Source organism: Pseudophryne corroboree, chromosome 11, assembly GCF_028390025.1.
Source record: "Pseudophryne corroboree isolate aPseCor3 chromosome 11, aPseCor3.hap2, whole genome shotgun sequence".
Taxonomy (NCBI): domain Eukaryota; kingdom Metazoa; phylum Chordata; class Amphibia; order Anura; family Myobatrachidae; genus Pseudophryne; species Pseudophryne corroboree.
Genome location: NC_086454.1, coordinates 178,490,412 through 178,506,589, shown reverse-complemented (window position 1 = coordinate 178,506,589; position 16,178 = coordinate 178,490,412). Strand labels below are relative to the sequence as shown.

General features: G+C 35.3%; 14 non-coding genes across 14 annotated transcripts; all 14 read left to right on the top strand.

Moving 5' to 3' along the window:
- Window positions 1-921: 921 nt before the first annotated feature.
- Window positions 922-1,003, top strand: TRNAS-UGA (transfer RNA serine (anticodon UGA)). Its single transcript has one exon. It is a non-coding gene; the product is annotated as a tRNA-Ser (tRNA).
- Window positions 1,004-2,082: 1,079 nt separating this feature from the next.
- TRNAS-UGA (transfer RNA serine (anticodon UGA)) lies at window positions 2,083-2,164 on the top strand. Its single transcript has one exon. It is a non-coding gene; the product is annotated as a tRNA-Ser (tRNA).
- A 1,078-nt stretch (window positions 2,165-3,242) lies between these two features.
- TRNAS-UGA (transfer RNA serine (anticodon UGA)) lies at window positions 3,243-3,324 on the top strand. Its single transcript has one exon. It is a non-coding gene; the product is annotated as a tRNA-Ser (tRNA).
- A 1,079-nt stretch (window positions 3,325-4,403) lies between these two features.
- TRNAS-UGA (transfer RNA serine (anticodon UGA)) lies at window positions 4,404-4,485 on the top strand. The gene has a single exon. It is a non-coding gene; the product is annotated as a tRNA-Ser (tRNA).
- A 1,078-nt stretch (window positions 4,486-5,563) lies between these two features.
- Window positions 5,564-5,645, top strand: TRNAS-UGA (transfer RNA serine (anticodon UGA)). Its single transcript has one exon. It is a non-coding gene; the product is annotated as a tRNA-Ser (tRNA).
- A 1,080-nt stretch (window positions 5,646-6,725) lies between these two features.
- On the top strand, window positions 6,726-6,807 carry TRNAS-UGA (transfer RNA serine (anticodon UGA)). The gene has a single exon. It is a non-coding gene; the product is annotated as a tRNA-Ser (tRNA).
- Window positions 6,808-7,887: 1,080 nt separating this feature from the next.
- Window positions 7,888-7,969, top strand: TRNAS-UGA (transfer RNA serine (anticodon UGA)). The gene has a single exon. It is a non-coding gene; the product is annotated as a tRNA-Ser (tRNA).
- A 1,080-nt stretch (window positions 7,970-9,049) lies between these two features.
- TRNAS-UGA (transfer RNA serine (anticodon UGA)) lies at window positions 9,050-9,131 on the top strand. The gene has a single exon. It is a non-coding gene; the product is annotated as a tRNA-Ser (tRNA).
- Window positions 9,132-10,211: 1,080 nt separating this feature from the next.
- On the top strand, window positions 10,212-10,293 carry TRNAS-UGA (transfer RNA serine (anticodon UGA)). Its single transcript has one exon. It is a non-coding gene; the product is annotated as a tRNA-Ser (tRNA).
- A 168-nt stretch (window positions 10,294-10,461) lies between these two features.
- On the top strand, window positions 10,462-10,543 carry TRNAS-UGA (transfer RNA serine (anticodon UGA)). Its single transcript has one exon. It is a non-coding gene; the product is annotated as a tRNA-Ser (tRNA).
- Window positions 10,544-11,624: 1,081 nt separating this feature from the next.
- TRNAS-UGA (transfer RNA serine (anticodon UGA)) lies at window positions 11,625-11,706 on the top strand. The gene has a single exon. It is a non-coding gene; the product is annotated as a tRNA-Ser (tRNA).
- A 1,079-nt stretch (window positions 11,707-12,785) lies between these two features.
- On the top strand, window positions 12,786-12,867 carry TRNAS-UGA (transfer RNA serine (anticodon UGA)). Its single transcript has one exon. It is a non-coding gene; the product is annotated as a tRNA-Ser (tRNA).
- A 1,080-nt stretch (window positions 12,868-13,947) lies between these two features.
- Window positions 13,948-14,029, top strand: TRNAS-UGA (transfer RNA serine (anticodon UGA)). Its single transcript has one exon. It is a non-coding gene; the product is annotated as a tRNA-Ser (tRNA).
- Window positions 14,030-15,118: 1,089 nt separating this feature from the next.
- On the top strand, window positions 15,119-15,200 carry TRNAS-UGA (transfer RNA serine (anticodon UGA)). Its single transcript has one exon. It is a non-coding gene; the product is annotated as a tRNA-Ser (tRNA).
- Window positions 15,201-16,178: the final 978 nt, after the last annotated feature.

Below are 16,178 nucleotides of genomic sequence, written 5' to 3'. Positions count from 1 at the left end.
ACAACATTAAGGTAGTTGTGGCCGAGTGGTTAAGGTGATGGACTCAAAATCCATTTGCTTTTCAAGCTGGTTTAAAAATGAAATGCATTCAAGATGAAGAGAATCAAAGCATGTTATGTTTAAGAATTGAGTTCTCAATCTCAGCTTAGCTCACCTACATATATATCCTGTTTTACAATGGACTTCTTTTTAAACCATATAATCTCAGACAGTGTCTTCCTGCATTCTATGTACATGCTTGTGACCTTGTATAAATGTTTCCCAGTGGCAACTTATGCATGCAGATTCTTTCTATCTGGTTTACAGCTTAGAGATGTAATGAAAGGTAAGAAATAATGTCTGGTAATCAACAAACTATTAATTGTGCAGTGTCAGTTGTTATAATTCCAAACTTTTTTAAGGAATAGACCATAAGTTCTCAAACTCAGTCCTCAGGACCCCACACAGTGTATGTTTTGCAGGTAACCCAGCAGGTGCATAGGTGTATTAATTACTCACTGACACATTTTAAAAAGTCCACTTGTGGAGCTAATTATTTACTTGTGGTTCTGCGAGGAGACCTGCAAAACATGCACTGTGTGGGGTTCTGAGAACTGAGTTTGAGAACCTGTGGAATAGACCAATGAAAAACCTAATATATTTTAAATGATTATTATTTGATAAAATGTCCGTAAAATGTACAATACAGTTCATGAGCACTAGTGTTGGCATGGTGTGATGTTATAGGATCTGATTTCTAATTAATTTAGTACAAGATCAAAAGTCCTTGACACCTATATTTGACATTAAACTATACTAGCTATTATATTTCACAAAGTTTACATATTAATATTGAAGCAAATTAAAATAAAATGTATCAGATATTTCTGCCAACAGGAAAAATGTTTTGATTTCCAAGTGGCACCATCCAATTGAGGTCAGGTAGTTGTGGCCGAGTGGTTAAGGCGATGGACTTGAAATCTATTGGGGTTTCCCCGCACAGGTTCAAATCCTGCTAGCTACGTACTGCTTTTTATGCATGTAGAAAGCTAAGCTCATTTGTCCTTGATAACTTTATTTTCCATCTAACTAAAGTAGCTTTTACATTTCCCAAAGTTTAACTTACTGTAAAAGCTACCAAAAAAGGAAAACATTGATTTTGCACACATCTTGTCAGTGAAACAACATTAAGGTAGTTGTGGTCGAGTGGTTAAGGTGATGGACTCAAAATCCATTTGCTTTTCAAGCTGGTTTAAAAACAAAATGCATTCAAGATGAAGAGAATCAAAGCATGTTATGTTTAAGAATTGAGTTCTCAATCTCAGCTTAGCTCACCTACATATATATCCTGTTTTACAATGGACTTCTTTTTAAACCATATAATCTCAGACAGTGTCTTCCTGCATTCTAGGTACATGCTTGTGACCTTGTATAAATGTTTCCCAGTGGCAACTTATGCATGCAGATTCTTTCTATCTGGATTTACAGCTTAGAGATGTAATGAAAGGTAAGAAATAATGTCTGGTAATCAACAAACTATTAATTATGCAGTGTCAGTTGTTATAATTCCAAACTTTATTAAGGAATAGACCATAGGTTCTCAAACTCAGTTCTCAGGATCCCACACAGTGTATGTTTTGCAGGTAACCCAGCAGGTGCACAGGTGTATTAATTACTTACTAACACATTTTAAAAAGTCCACTTGTGGAGCTAATTATTTACTTGTGGTTCTGCGAGGAGACCTGCAAAACATGCACTGTGTGGGGTTCTGAGAACCGAGTTTGAGAACCTGTGGAATAGACCAATGAAAAACCTAATATATTTTAAATGATTATTATTTGATAAAATGTCCGTAAAATGTACAATACAGTTCATGAGCACTAGTGTTGGCATGGTGTGATGTTAAAGGCTCTGATTTCTAATTAATTTAATACAAGATCAAAAGTCCTTGACACCTATATTTGACATTAAACTATACTAGCTATTATATTTCACAAAGTTTACATATTAATATTGAAGCAAATTAAAATAAAATGTATCAGATATTTCTGCCAACAGGAAAAAATTTTTGATTTCCAAGTGGCACCATCCAATTGAGGTCAGGTAGTTGTGGCCGAGTGGTTAAGGCGATGGACTTGAAATCTATTGGGGTTTCCCCGCACAGGTTCAAATCCTGCTAGCTACGTACTGCTTTTTATGCATGTAGAAAGCTAAGCTCATTTGTCCTTGATAACTTTATTTTCCATGAAACTAAAGTAGCTTTTACATTTCCCAAAGTTTAACTTACTGTAAAAGCTACCAAAAAAGGAAAACATTGATTTTGCACACATCTTGTCAGTGAAACAACATTAAGGTAGTTGTGGCCGAGTGGTTAAGGTGATGGACTCAAAATCCATTTGCTTTTCAAGCTGGTTTAAAAACAAAATGCATTCAAGATGAAGAGAATCAAAGCATGTTATGTTTAAGAATTGAGTTATCAATCTCAGCTTAGCTCACCTACATTTATATCCTGTTTTACATTGGACTTCTTTTTAAACCATATAATCTCAGACAGTGTCTTCCTGCATTCTATGTACATGCTTGTGACCTTGTATAAATGTTTCCCAGTGGCAACTTATGCATGCAGATTCTTTCTATCTGGTTTACAGCTTAGAGATGTAATGAAAGGTAAGAAATAATGTCTGGTAATCAACAAACTATTAATTGTGCAGTGTCAGTTGTTATCATTCCAAACTGTATTAAGGAATAGACCATAAGTTCTCAAACTCAGTCCTCAGGACCCCACACAGTGTATGTTTTGCAGGTAACCCAGCAGGTGCATAGGTGTATTAATTACTCACTGACACATTTTAAAAAGTCCACTTGTGGAGCTAATTATTTACTTGTGGTTCTGCGAGGAGACCTGCAAAACATGCACTGTGTGGGGTTCTGAGAACCGAGTTTGAGAACCTGTGGAATAGACCAATGAAAAACCTAATATATTTTAAATGATTATTATTTGATAAAATGTCCGTAAAATGTACAATACAGTTCATGAGCACTAGTGTTGGCATGGTGTGATGTTAAAGGCTCTGATTTCTAATTAATTTAGTACAAGATCAAAAGTCCTTGACACCTATATTTGACATTAAACTATACTAGCTATTATATTTCACAAAGTTTACATATTAATATTGAAGCAAATTAAAAGAAAATGTATCAGATATTTCTGCCAACAGGAAAAATGTTTTGATTTCCAAGTAGCACCATCCAATTGAGGTCAGGTAGTTGTGGCCGAGTGGTTAAGGCGATGGACTTGAAATCCATTGGGGTTTCCCCGCACAGGTTCAAATCCTGCCAGCTACGTACTGCTTTTTATGCATGTAGAAAGCTAAGCTCATTTGTCCTTGATAACTTTATTTTCCATGAAACTAAAGTAGCTTTTACATTTCCCAAAGTTTAACTTACTGTAAAAGCTACCAAAAAAGGAAAACATTGATTTTGCACACAGCTTGTCAGTGAAACAACATTAAGGTAGTTGTGGCCGAGTGGTTAAGGTGATGGACTCAAAATCCATTTGCTTTTCAAGCTGTTTTAAAAACGAAATGCATTCAAGATGAAGAGAATCAAAGCATGTTATGTTTAAGAATTGAGTTATCAATCTCAGCTTAGCTCACCTACATATATATCCTGTTTTACAATGGACTTCTTTTTAAACCATATAATCTCAGACCGTGTCTTCCTGCATTCTATGTACATGCTTGTGACCTTGTATAAATGTTTCCCAGTGGCAACTTATGCATGCAGATTCTTTCTATCTGGATTTACAGCTTAGAGATGTAATGAAAGGTAAGAAATAATGTCTGGTAATCAACAAACTATTAATTATGCAGTGTCAGTTGTTATAATTCCAAACTTTATTAAGGAATAGACCATAGGTTCTCAAACTCAGTTCTCAGGATCCCACACAGTGTATGTTTTGCAGGTAACCCAGCAGGTGCACAGGTGTATTAATTACTTACTAACACATTTTAAAAAGTCCACTTGTGGAGCTAATTATTTACTTGTGGTTCTGCGAGGAGACCTGCAAAACATGCACTGTGTGGGGTTCTGAGAACCGAGTTTGAGAACCTGTGGAATAGACCAATGAAAAACCTAATATATTTTAAATGATTATTATTTGATAAAATGTCCGTAAAATGTACAATACAGTTCATGAGCACTAGTGTTGGCATGGTGTGATGTTAAAGGCTCTGATTTCTAATTAATTTAATACAAGATCAAAAGTCCTTGACACCTATATTTGACATTAAACTATACTAGCTATTATATTTCACAAAGTTTACATATTAATATTGAAGCAAATTAAAATAAAATGTATCAGATATTTCTGCCAACAGGAAAAATGTTTTGATTTCCAAGTAGCACCATCCAATTGAGGTCAGGTAGTTGTGGCCGAGTGGTTAAGGCGATGGACTTGATATCCATTGGGGTTTCCCCGCACAGGTTCAAATCCTGCCAGCTACGAACTGCTTTTTATGCATGTAGAAAGCTAAGCTCATTTGTCCTTGATAACTTTATTTTCCATGAAACTAAAGTAGCTTTTACATTTCCCAAAGTTTAACTTACTGTAAAAGCTACCAAAAAAGGAAAACATTGATTTTGCACACAGCTTGTCAGTGAAACAACATTAAGGTAGTTGTGGCCGAGTGGTTAAGGTGATGGACTCAAAATCCATTTGCTTTTCAAGCTGGTTTAAAAATGAAATGCATTCAAGATGAAGAGAATCAAAGCATGTTATGTTTAAGAATTGAGTTCTCAATCTCAGCTTAGCTCACCTACATATATATCCTGTTTTACAATGGACTTCTTTTTAAACCATATAATCTCAGACAGTGTCTTCCTGCATTCTATGTACATGCTTGTGACCTTGTATAAATGTTTCCCAGTGGCAACTTATGCATGCAGATTCTTTCTATCTGGTTTACAGCTTAGAGATGTAATGAAAGGTAAGAAATAATGTCTGGTAATCAACAAACTATTAATTGTGCAGTGTCAGTTGTTATAATTCCAAACTTTTTTAAGGAATAGACCATAAGTTCTCAAACTCAGTCCTCAGGACCCCACACAGTGTATGTTTTGCAGGTAACCCAGCAGGTGCATAGGTGTATTAATTACTCACTGACACATTTTAAAAAGTCCACTTGTGGAGCTAATTATTTACTTGTGGTTCTGCGAGGAGACCTGCAAAACATGCACTGTGTGGGGTTCTGAGAACTGAGTTTGAGAACCTGTGGAATAGACCAATGAAAAACCTAATATATTTTAAATGATTATTATTTGATAAAATGTCCGTAAAATGTACAATACAGTTCATGAGCACTAGTGTTGGCATGGTGTGATGTTATAGGATCTGATTTCTAATTAATTTAGTACAAGATCAAAAGTCCTTGACACCTATATTTGACATTAAACTATACTAGCTATTATATTTCACAAAGTTTACATATTAATATTGAAGCAAATTAAAATAAAATGTATCAGATATTTCTGCCAACAGGAAAAATGTTTTGATTTCCAAGTGGCACCATCCAATTGAGGTCAGGTAGTTGTGGCCGAGTGGTTAAGGCGATGGACTTGAAATTTATTGGGGTTTCCCCGCGCAGGTTCAAATCCTGCTAGCTACGTACTGCTTTTTATGCATGTAGAAAGCTAAGCTCATTTGTCCTTGATAACTTTATTTTCCATCTAACTAAAGTAGCTTTTACATTTCCCAAAGTTTAACTTACTGTAAAAGCTACCAAAAAAGGAAAACATTGATTTTGCACACATCTTGTCAGTGAAACAACATTAAGGTAGTTGTGGCCGAGTGGTTAAGGTGATGGACTCAAAATCCATTTTCTTTTCAAGCTGGTTTAAAAACGAAATGCATTCAAGATAAAGAGAATCAAAGCATGTTATGTTTAAGAATTGAGTTCTCAATCTCAGCTTAGCTCACCTACATATATATCCTGTTTTACATTGGACTTCTTTTTAAACCATATAATCTCAGACAGTGTCTTCCTGCATTCTATGTACATGCTTGTGACCTTGTATAAATGTTTCCCAGTGGCAACTTATGCATGCAGATTCTTTCTATCTGGACCTACAGCTGTAGAGATGTAATGAAAGGTAAGAAATAATGTCTGGTAATCAACAAACTATTAATTGTGCAGTGTCAGTTGTTATAATTCCAAACTTTATTAAGGAATAGATCATAAGTTCTCAAACTCAGTCCTCAGGACCCCACACAGTGTATTTTTTGCAGGTAACCCAGCAGGTGCATAGGTGTATTAATTACTCACTGACACATTTTAAAAAGTCCACTTGTGGAGCTAATTATTTACTTGTGGTTCTGCGAGGAGACCTGCAAAACATGCACTGTGTGGGGTTCTGAGAACCGAGTTTGAGAACCTGTGGAATAGACCAATGAAAAACCTAATATATTTTAAATGATTATTATTTGATAAAATGTCCGTAAAATGTACAATACAGTTCATGAGCACTAGTGTTGGCATGGTGTGATGTTAAAGGATCTGATTTCTAATTAATTTAGTACAAGATCAAAAGTCCTTGACACCTATATTTGACATTAAACTATACTAGCTATTATATTTCACAAAGTTTACATATTAATATTGAAGCAAATTAAAATAAAATGTATCAGCTATTTCTGCCAACAGGAAAAATGTTTTGATTTCCAAGTGGCACCATCCAATTGAGGTCAGGTAGTTGTGGCCGAGTGGTTAAGGCGATGGACTTGAAATCTATTGGGGTTTCCCCGCGCAGATTCAAATCCTGCTAGCTACGTACTGCTTTTTATGCATGTAGAAAGCTAAGCTCATTTGTCCTTGATAACTTTATTTTCCATGAAACTAAAGTAGCTTTTACATTTCCCAAAGTTTAACTTACTGTAAAAGCTACCAAAAAAGGAAAACATTGATTTTGCACACAGCTTGTCAGTGAAACAACATTAAGGTAGTTGTGGCCGAGTGGTTAAGGTGATGGACTCAAAATCCATTTGCTTTTCAAGCTGGTTTAAAAACGAAATGCATTCAAGATGAAGAGAATCAAAGCATGTTATGTTTAAGAATTGAGTTATCAATCTCAGCTTAGCTCACCTACATTTATGTCCTGTTTTACAATGGACTTCTTTTTAAACCATATAATCTCAGACAGTGTCTTCCTGCATTCTATGTACATGCTTGTGACCTTGTATAAATGTTTCTCAGTGGCAACTTGTGCATGCAGATTCTTTCTATCTGGATTTACAGCTGTAGAGATGTAATGAAAGGTAAGAAAAAATGTTTGGTAATTAACAAACTATTAATTGTGCAGTGTCAGTTATTATAATTCCAAACTTTATTAAGGAATGGACCATAGGTTCTCAAACTCAGTTCTCAGGACCCCACACAGTGTATGTTTTGCAGGTAACCCAGCAGGTGCACAGGTGTATAAATTACTTACTGACACATTTTAAAAAGTCCACTTGTGGAGCTAATTATTTACTTGTGGTTCTGCGAGGAGACCTGCAAAACATGCACTGTGTGGGGTTCTGAAAACCGAGTTTGAGAACCTGTGGAATAGACCAATGAAAAACCTAATATATTTTAAATGATTATTATTTGATAAAATGTCCGTAAAATGTACAATACAGTTCATGAGCACTAGTGTTGGCATGGTGTAATGTTAAAGGATCTGATTTCTAATTAATTTAGTACAAGATCAAAAGTCCTTGACACCTATATTTGACATTAAACTATACTAGCTATTATATTTCACAAAGTTTACATATTAATATTGAAGCAAATTAAAATAAAATGTATCAGATATTTCTGCCAATAGGAAAAATGTTTTGATTTCCAAGTGGCACCATCCAATTGAGGTCAGGTAGTTGTGGCCGAGTGGTTAAGGCGATGGACTTGAAATCTATTGGGGTTTCCCCGCGCAGGTTCAAATCCTGCTAGCTACGTACTGCTTTTTATGCATGTAGAAAGCTAAGCTCATTTGTCCTTGATAACTTTATTTTCCATGAAACTAAAGTAGCTTTTACATTTCCCAAAGTTTAACTTACTGTAAAAGCTACCAAAAAAGGAAAACATTGATTTTGCACACATCTTGTCAGTGAAACAACATTAAGGTAGTTGTGGCCGAGTGGTTAAGGTGATGGACTCAAAATCCATTTTCTTTTCAAGCTGGTTTAAAAACGAAATGCATTCAAGATAAAGAGAATCAAAGCATGTTATGTTTAAGAATTGAGTTCTCAATCTCAGCTTAGCTCACCTACATTTATATCCTGTTTTACAATGGACTTCTTTTTAAACCATATAATCTCAGACAGTGTCTTCCTGCATTCTATGTACATGCTTGTGACCTTGTATAAATGTTTCTCAGTGGCAACTTGTGCATGCAGATTCTTTCTATCTGGATTTACAGCTGTAGAGATGTAATGAAAGGTAAGAAATAATGTCTGGTAATCAACAAACTATTAATTGTGCAGTGTCAGTTGTTATAATTCCAAACTTTATTAAGGAATAGACCATAAGTTCTCAAACTCAGTCCTCAGGACCCCACGCAGTGTATGTTTTGCAGGTAACCCAGCAGGTGCATAGGTGTATTAATTACTCACTGACACATTTTAAATAGTCCACTTGTGGAGCTAATTATTTACTTGTGGTTCTGCGAGGAGACCTGCAAAACATGCACTGTGTGGGGTTCTGAGAACCGAGTTTGAGAACCTGTGGAATAGACCAATGAAAAACCTAATATATTTTAAATTATTATTATTTGATAAAATGTCCGTAAAATGTACAATACAGTTCATGAGCACTAGTGTTGGCATGGTGTGATGTTAAAAGCTCTGATTTCTAATTAATTTAGTACAAGATCAAAAGTCCTTGACACCTATACTTGACATTAAACTATACTAGCTATTATATTTCACAAAGTTTACATATTAATATTGAAGCAAATTAAAATAAAATGTATCAGATATTTCTGCCAACAGGAAAAATGTTTTGATTTCCAAGTAGCACCATCCAATTGAGGTCAGGTAGTTGTGGCCGAGTGGTTAAGGCGATGGACTTGAAATCCATTGGGGTTTCCCCGCGCAGGTTCAAATCCTGCCAGCTATGTACTGCTTCTTATGCATGTAGATAGCTAAGCTCCTTTGTTCTTGATAACTTCATTTTCCATGAAACCTAAGTAGCTTTTACATTTCCCAAAGTTTAACTTACTGTAAAAGCTACCAAAAAATGAAAACATTGATTTTGCACACAGCTTGTCAGTGAAACAACATTAAGGTAGTTGTGGCCGAGTGGTTAAGGTGATGGACTCAAAATCCATTTGCTTTTCAAGCTGGTTTAAAAACGAAATGCATTCAAGATAAAGAGAATCAAAGCATGTTATGTTTAAGAATTGAGTTCTCAATCTCAGCTTAGCTCACCTACATTTATGTCCTGTTTTACAATGGACTTCTTTTTAAACCATATAATCTCAGACAGTGTCTTCCTGCATTCTATGTACATGCTTGTGACCTTGTATAAATGTTTCTCAGTGGCAACTTGTGCATGCAGATTCTTTCTATCTGGATTTACAGCTGTAGAGATGTAATGAAAGGTAAGAAAAAATGTTTGGTAATTAACAAACTATTAATTGTGCAGTGTCAGTTATTATAATTCCAAACTTTATTAAGGAATGGACCATAGGTTCTCAAACTCAGTTCTCAGGACCCCACACAGTGTATGTTTTGCAGGTAACCCAGCAGGTGCACAGGTGTATTAATTACTTACTGACACATTTTAAAAAGTCCACTTGTGGAGCTAATTATTTACTTGTGGTTCTGCGAGGAGACCTGCAAAACATGCACTGTGTGGGGTTCTGAAAACCGAGTTTGAGAACCTGTGGAATAGACCAATGAAAAACCTAATATATTTTAAATGATTATTATTTGATAAAATGTCCGTAAAATGTACAATACAGTTCATGAGCACTAGTGTTGGCATGGTGTGATGTTAAAGGCTCTGATTTCTAATTAATTTAGTACAAGATCAAAAGTCCTTGACACCTATATTTGACATTAAACTATACTAGCTATTATATTTCACAAAGTTTACATATTAATATTGAAGCAAATTAAAATAAAATGTATCAGATATTTCTGCCAACAGGAAAAATGTTTTGATTTCCAAGTAGCACCATCCAATTGAGGTCAGGTAGTTGTGGCCGAGTGGTTAAGGCGATGGACTTGAAATCCATTGGGGTTTCCACGCGCAGGTTCAAATCCTGCCAGCTATGTACTGCTTCTTATGCATGTAGATAGCTAAGCTCCTTTGTTCTTGATAACTTCATTTTCCATGAAACCTAAGTAGCTTTTACATTTCCCAAAGTTTAACTTACTGTAAAATCTACCAAAAAATGAAAACATTGATTTTGCACACAGCTTGTCAGTGAAACAACATTAAGGTAGTTGTGGCCGAGTGGTTAAGGCGATGGACTTGAAATCTATTGGGGTTTCCCCGCGCAGGTTCAAATCCTGCTAGCTACGTACTGCTTTTTATGCATGTAGAAAGCTAAGCTCATTTGTCCTTGATAACTTTTTTTTTCCATGAAACTAAAGTAGCTTTTACATTTCCCAAAGTTTAACTTACTGTAAAAGCTACCAAAAAAGGAAAACATTGATTTTGCACACATCTTGTCAGTGAAACAACATTAAGGTAGTTGTGGCCGAGTGGTTAAGGTGATGGACTCAAAATCCATTTTCTTTTCAAGCTGGTTTAAAAACGAAATGCATTCAAGATAAAGAGAATCAAAGCATGTTATGTTTAAGAATTGAGTTCTCAATCTCAGCTTAGCTCACCTACATATATATCCTGTTTTACAATAGACTTCTTTTTAAACCATATAATCTCAGACAGTGTCTTCCTGCATTCTATGTACATGCTTGTGACCTTGTATAACAGTTTCCCAGTGGCAACTTATGCATGCAGATTCTTTCTATCTGGACCTACAGCTGTAGAGATGTAATGAAAGGTTAGAAATAATGTCTGGTAATCAACAAACTATTAATTGTGCAGTGTCAGTTGTTATAATTCCAAACTTTATTAAGGAATAGACCATAAGTTCTCAAACTCAGTCCTCAGGACCCCACACAGTGTATGTTTTGCAGGTAACCCAGCAGGTGCATAGGTGTATTAATTACTCACTGACACATTTTAAAAAGTCCACTTGTGGAGCTAATTATTTACTTGTGGTTCTGCGAGGAGACCTGCAAAACATGCACTGTGTGGGGTTCTGAGAACTGAGTTTGAGAACCTGTGGAATAGACCAATGAAAAACCTAATATATTTTAAATGATTATTATTTGATATAATGTCCGTAAAATGTACAATACAGTTCATGAGCACTAGTGTTGGCATGGTGTGATGTTAAAGGATCTGATTTCTAATTAATTTAGTACAAGATCAAAAGTCCTTGACACCTATATTTGACATTAAACTATACTAGCTATTATATTTCACAAAGTTTACATATTAATATTGAAGCAAATTAAAATAAAATGTATCAGATATTTCTGCCAACAGGAAAAATGTTTTGATTTCCAAGTGGCACCATCCAATTGAGGTCAGGTAGTTGTGGCCGAGTGGTTAAGGCGATGGACTTGAAATGTATTGGGGTTTCCCCGCGCAGGTTCAAATCCTGCTAGCTACGTACTGCTTTTTATGCATGTAGAAAGCTAAGCTCATTTGTCCTTGATAACTTTATTTTCCATCTAACTAAAGTAGCTTTTACATTTCCCAAAGTTTAACTTACTGTAAAAGCTACCAAAAAAGGAAAACATTGATTTTGCACACATCTTGTCAGTGAAACAACATTAAGGTAGTTGTGGCCGAGTGGTTAAGGTGATGGACTAAAATCCATTTTCTTTTCAAGCTGGTTTAAAAACGAAATGCATTCAAGATAAAGAGAATCAAAGCATGTTATGTTTAAGAATTGAGTTCTCAATCTCAGCTTAGCTCACCTACATATATATCCTGTTTTACAATGGACTTCTTTTTAAACCATATAATCTCAGACAGTGTCTTCCTGCATTCTATGTACATGCTTGTGACCTTGTATAAATGTTTCCCAGTGGCAACTTATGCATGCAGATTCTTTCTATCTGGACCTACAGCTGTAGAGATGTAATGAAAGGTAAGAAATAATGTCTGGTAATCAACAAACTATTAATTATGCAGTGTCAGTTGTTATAATTCCAAACTTTATTAAGGAATAGATCATAAGTTCTCAAACTCAGTCCTCAGGACCCCACACAGTGTATTTTTTGCAGGTAACCCAGCAGGTGCATAGGTGTATTAATTACTCACTGACACATTTTAAAAAGTCCACTTGTGGAGCTAATTATTTACTTGTGGTTCTGTGAGGAGACCTGCAAAACATGCACTGTGTGGGGTTCTGAGAACCGAGTTTGAGAACCTGTGGAATAGACCAATGAAAAACCTAATATATTTTAAATGATTATTATTTGATAAAATGTCCGTAAAATGTACAATACAGTTCATGAGCACTAGTGTTGGCATGGTGTGATGTTAAAGGATCTGATTTCTAATTAATTTAGTACAAGATCAAAAGTCCTTGACACCTATATTTGACATTAAACTATACTAGCTATTATATTTCACAAAGTTTACATATTAATATTGAAGCAAATTAAAATAAAATGTATCAGCTATTTCTGCCAACAGGAAAAATGTTTTGATTTCCAAGTGGCACCATCCGATTGAGGTCAGGTAGTTGTGGCCGAGTGGTTAAGGCGATGGACTTGAAATCTATTGGGGTTTCCCCGCGCAGATTCAAATCCTGCTAGCTACGTACTGCTTTTTATGCATGTAGAAAGCTAAGCTCATTTGTCCTTGATAACTTTATTTTCCATGAAACTAAAGTAGCTTTTACATTTCCCAAAGTTTAACTTACTGTAAAAGCTACCAAAAAAGGAAAACATTGATTTTGCACACAGCTTGTCAGTGAAACAACATTAAGGTAGTTGTGGCCGAGTGGTTAAGGTGATGGACTCAAAATCCATTTGCTTTTCAAGCTGGTTTAAAAACGAAATGCATTCAAGATGAAGAGAATCAAAGCATGTTATGTTTAAGAATTGAGTTCTCAATCTCAGCTTAGCTCACCTACATATATATCCTGTTTTACAATGGACTTCTTTTTAAACCATATAATCTCAGATAGTGTCTTCCTGCATTCTATGTACATGCTTGTGACCTTGTATAAATGTTTCCCAGTGGCAACTTATGCATGCAGATTCTTTCTATCTGGACTTACAGCTGTAGAGATGTAATGAAAGGTAAGAAATAATGTCTGGTAATCAACAAACTATTAATTGTGCAGTGTCAGTTGTTATAATTCCAAACTTTATTAAGGAATAGATCATAAGTTCTCAAACTCAGTCCTCAGGACCCCACACAGTGTATTTTTTGCAGGTAACCCAGCAGGTGCATAGGTGTATTAATTACTCACTGACACATTTTAAAAAGTCCACTTGTGGAGCTAATTATTTACTTGTGGTTCTGCGAGGAGACCTGCAAAACATGCACTGTGTGGGGTTCTGAGAACCGAGTTTGAGAACCTGTGGAATAGACCAATGAAAAACCTAATATATTTTAAATGATTATTATTTGATAAAATGTCCGTAAAATGTACAATACAGTTCATGAGCACTAGTGTTGGCATGGTGTGATGTTAAAGGCTCTGATTTCTAATTAATTTAGTACAAGATCAAAAGTCCTTGACACCTATATTTGACATTAAACTATACAAGCTATTATATTTCACAAAGTTTACATATTAATATTGAAGCAAATTAAAATAAAATGTATCAGATATTTCTGCCAACAGGAAAAATGTTTTGATTTCCAAGTGGCACCATCTAGTTGAGGTCAGGTAGTTGTGGCCGAGTGGTTAAGGCGATGGACTTGAAATCTATTGGGGTTTCTCCGCGCAGGTTCAAATCCTGCTAGCTACGTACTGCTTTTTATGCATGTAGAAAGCTAAGCTCATTTGTCCTTGATAACTTTATTTTCCATGAAACTAAAGTAGCTTTTACATTTCCCAAAGTTTAACTTACTGTAAAAGCTACCAAAAAAGGAAAACATTGATTTTGCACACATCTTGTCAGTGAAACAACATTAAGGTAGTTGTGGCCGAGTGGTTAAGGTGATGGACTCAAAATCCATTTTCTTTTCAAGCTGGTTTAAAAACGAAATGCATTCAAGATAAAGAGAATCAAAGCATGTTATGTTTAAGAATTGAGTTCTCAATCTCAGCTTAGCTCACTTACATATATATCCTGTTTTACAATAGACTTCTTTTTAAACCATATAATCTCAGACAGTGTCTTCCTGCATTCTATGTACATGCTTGTGACCTTGTATAACAGTTTCCCAGTGGCAACTTATGCATGCAGATTCTTTCTATCTGGACCTACAGCTGTAGAGATGGAATGAAAGGTTAGAAATAATGTCTGGTAATCAACAAACTATTAATTGTGCAGTGTCAGTTGCTATAATTCCAAACTTTATTAAGGAATAGACCATAAGTTCTCAAACTCAGTCCTCAGGACCCCACACAGTGTATGTTTTGCAGGTAACCCAGCAGGTGCATAGGTGTATTAATTACTCACTGACACATTTTAGAAAAGTCCACTTGTGGAGCTAATTATTTACTTGTGGTTCTGCGAGGAGACCTGCAAAACATGCACTGTGTGGGGTTCTGAGGTTCTGAGGACAGAGTTTGAGAACCTGTGGAATAGACCAATGAAAAACCTAATATATTTTAAATGATTATTATTTGATAAAATGTCCGTAAAATGTACAATACAGTTCATGAGCACTAGTGTTGGCATGGTGTGATGTTAAAGGATCTGATTTCTAATTAATTTAGTACAAGATCAAAAGTCCTTGACACCTATATTTGACATTAAACTATACTAGCTATTATATTTCACAAAGTTTACATATTAATATTGAAGCAAATTAAAATAAAATGTATCAGATATTTCTGCCAACAGGAAAAATGTTTTGATTTCCAAGTGGCACCATCCAATTGAGGTCAGGTAGTTGTGGCCGAGTGGTTAAGGCGATGGACTTGAAATCTATTGGGGTTTCCCCGCGCAGGTTCAAATCCTGCTAGCTACGTACTGCTTTTTATGCATGTAGAAAGCTAAGCTCATTTGTCCTTGATAACTTTATTTTCCATGAAACTAAAGTAGCTTTTACATTTCCCAAAGTTTAACTTACTGTAAAAGCTACCAAAAAAGGAAAACATTGATTTTGCACACAGCTTGTCAGTGAAACAACATTAAGGTAGTTGTGGCCGAGTGGTTTAGGTGATGGACTCAAAATCCATTTGCTTTTCAAGCTGGTTTAAAAACGAAATGCATTCAAGATGAAGAGAATCAAAGCATGTTATGTTTAAGAATTGAGTTATCAATCTCAGCTTAGCTCACCTACATTTATATCCTGTTTTACAATGGACTTCTTTTTAAACCATATAATCTCAGACAGTGTCTTCCTGCATTCTATGTACATGCTTGTGACCTTGTATAAATGTTTCCCAGTGGCAACTTATGCATGCAGATTCTTTCTATCTGGTTTACAGCTTAGAGATGTAATGAAAGGTAAGAAATAATGTCTTGTAATCAACAAACTATTAATTGTGCAGTGTCAGTTGTTATAATTCCAAACTGTATTAAGGAATAGACCATAAGTTCTCAAACTCAGTCCTCAGGACCCCACACAGTGTATGTTTTGCAGGTAACCCAGCAGGTGCATAGGTGTATTAATTACTCACTGACACATTTTAAAAAGTCCACTTGTGGAGCTAATTATTTACTTGTGGTTCTGCGAGGAGACCTGCAAAACATGCACTGTGTGGGGTTCTGAGAACCGAGTTTGAGAACCTGTGGAATAGACCAATGAAAAACCTAATATATTTTAAATGATTATTATTTGATAAAATGTCCGTAAAATGTACAATACAGTTCATGAGCACTAGTGTTGGCATGGTGTGATGTTAAAGGCTCTGATTTCTAATTAATTTAGTACAAGATCAAAAGTCCTTTACACCTATATTTGACATTAAACTATACTAGCTATTATATTTCACAAAGTTTA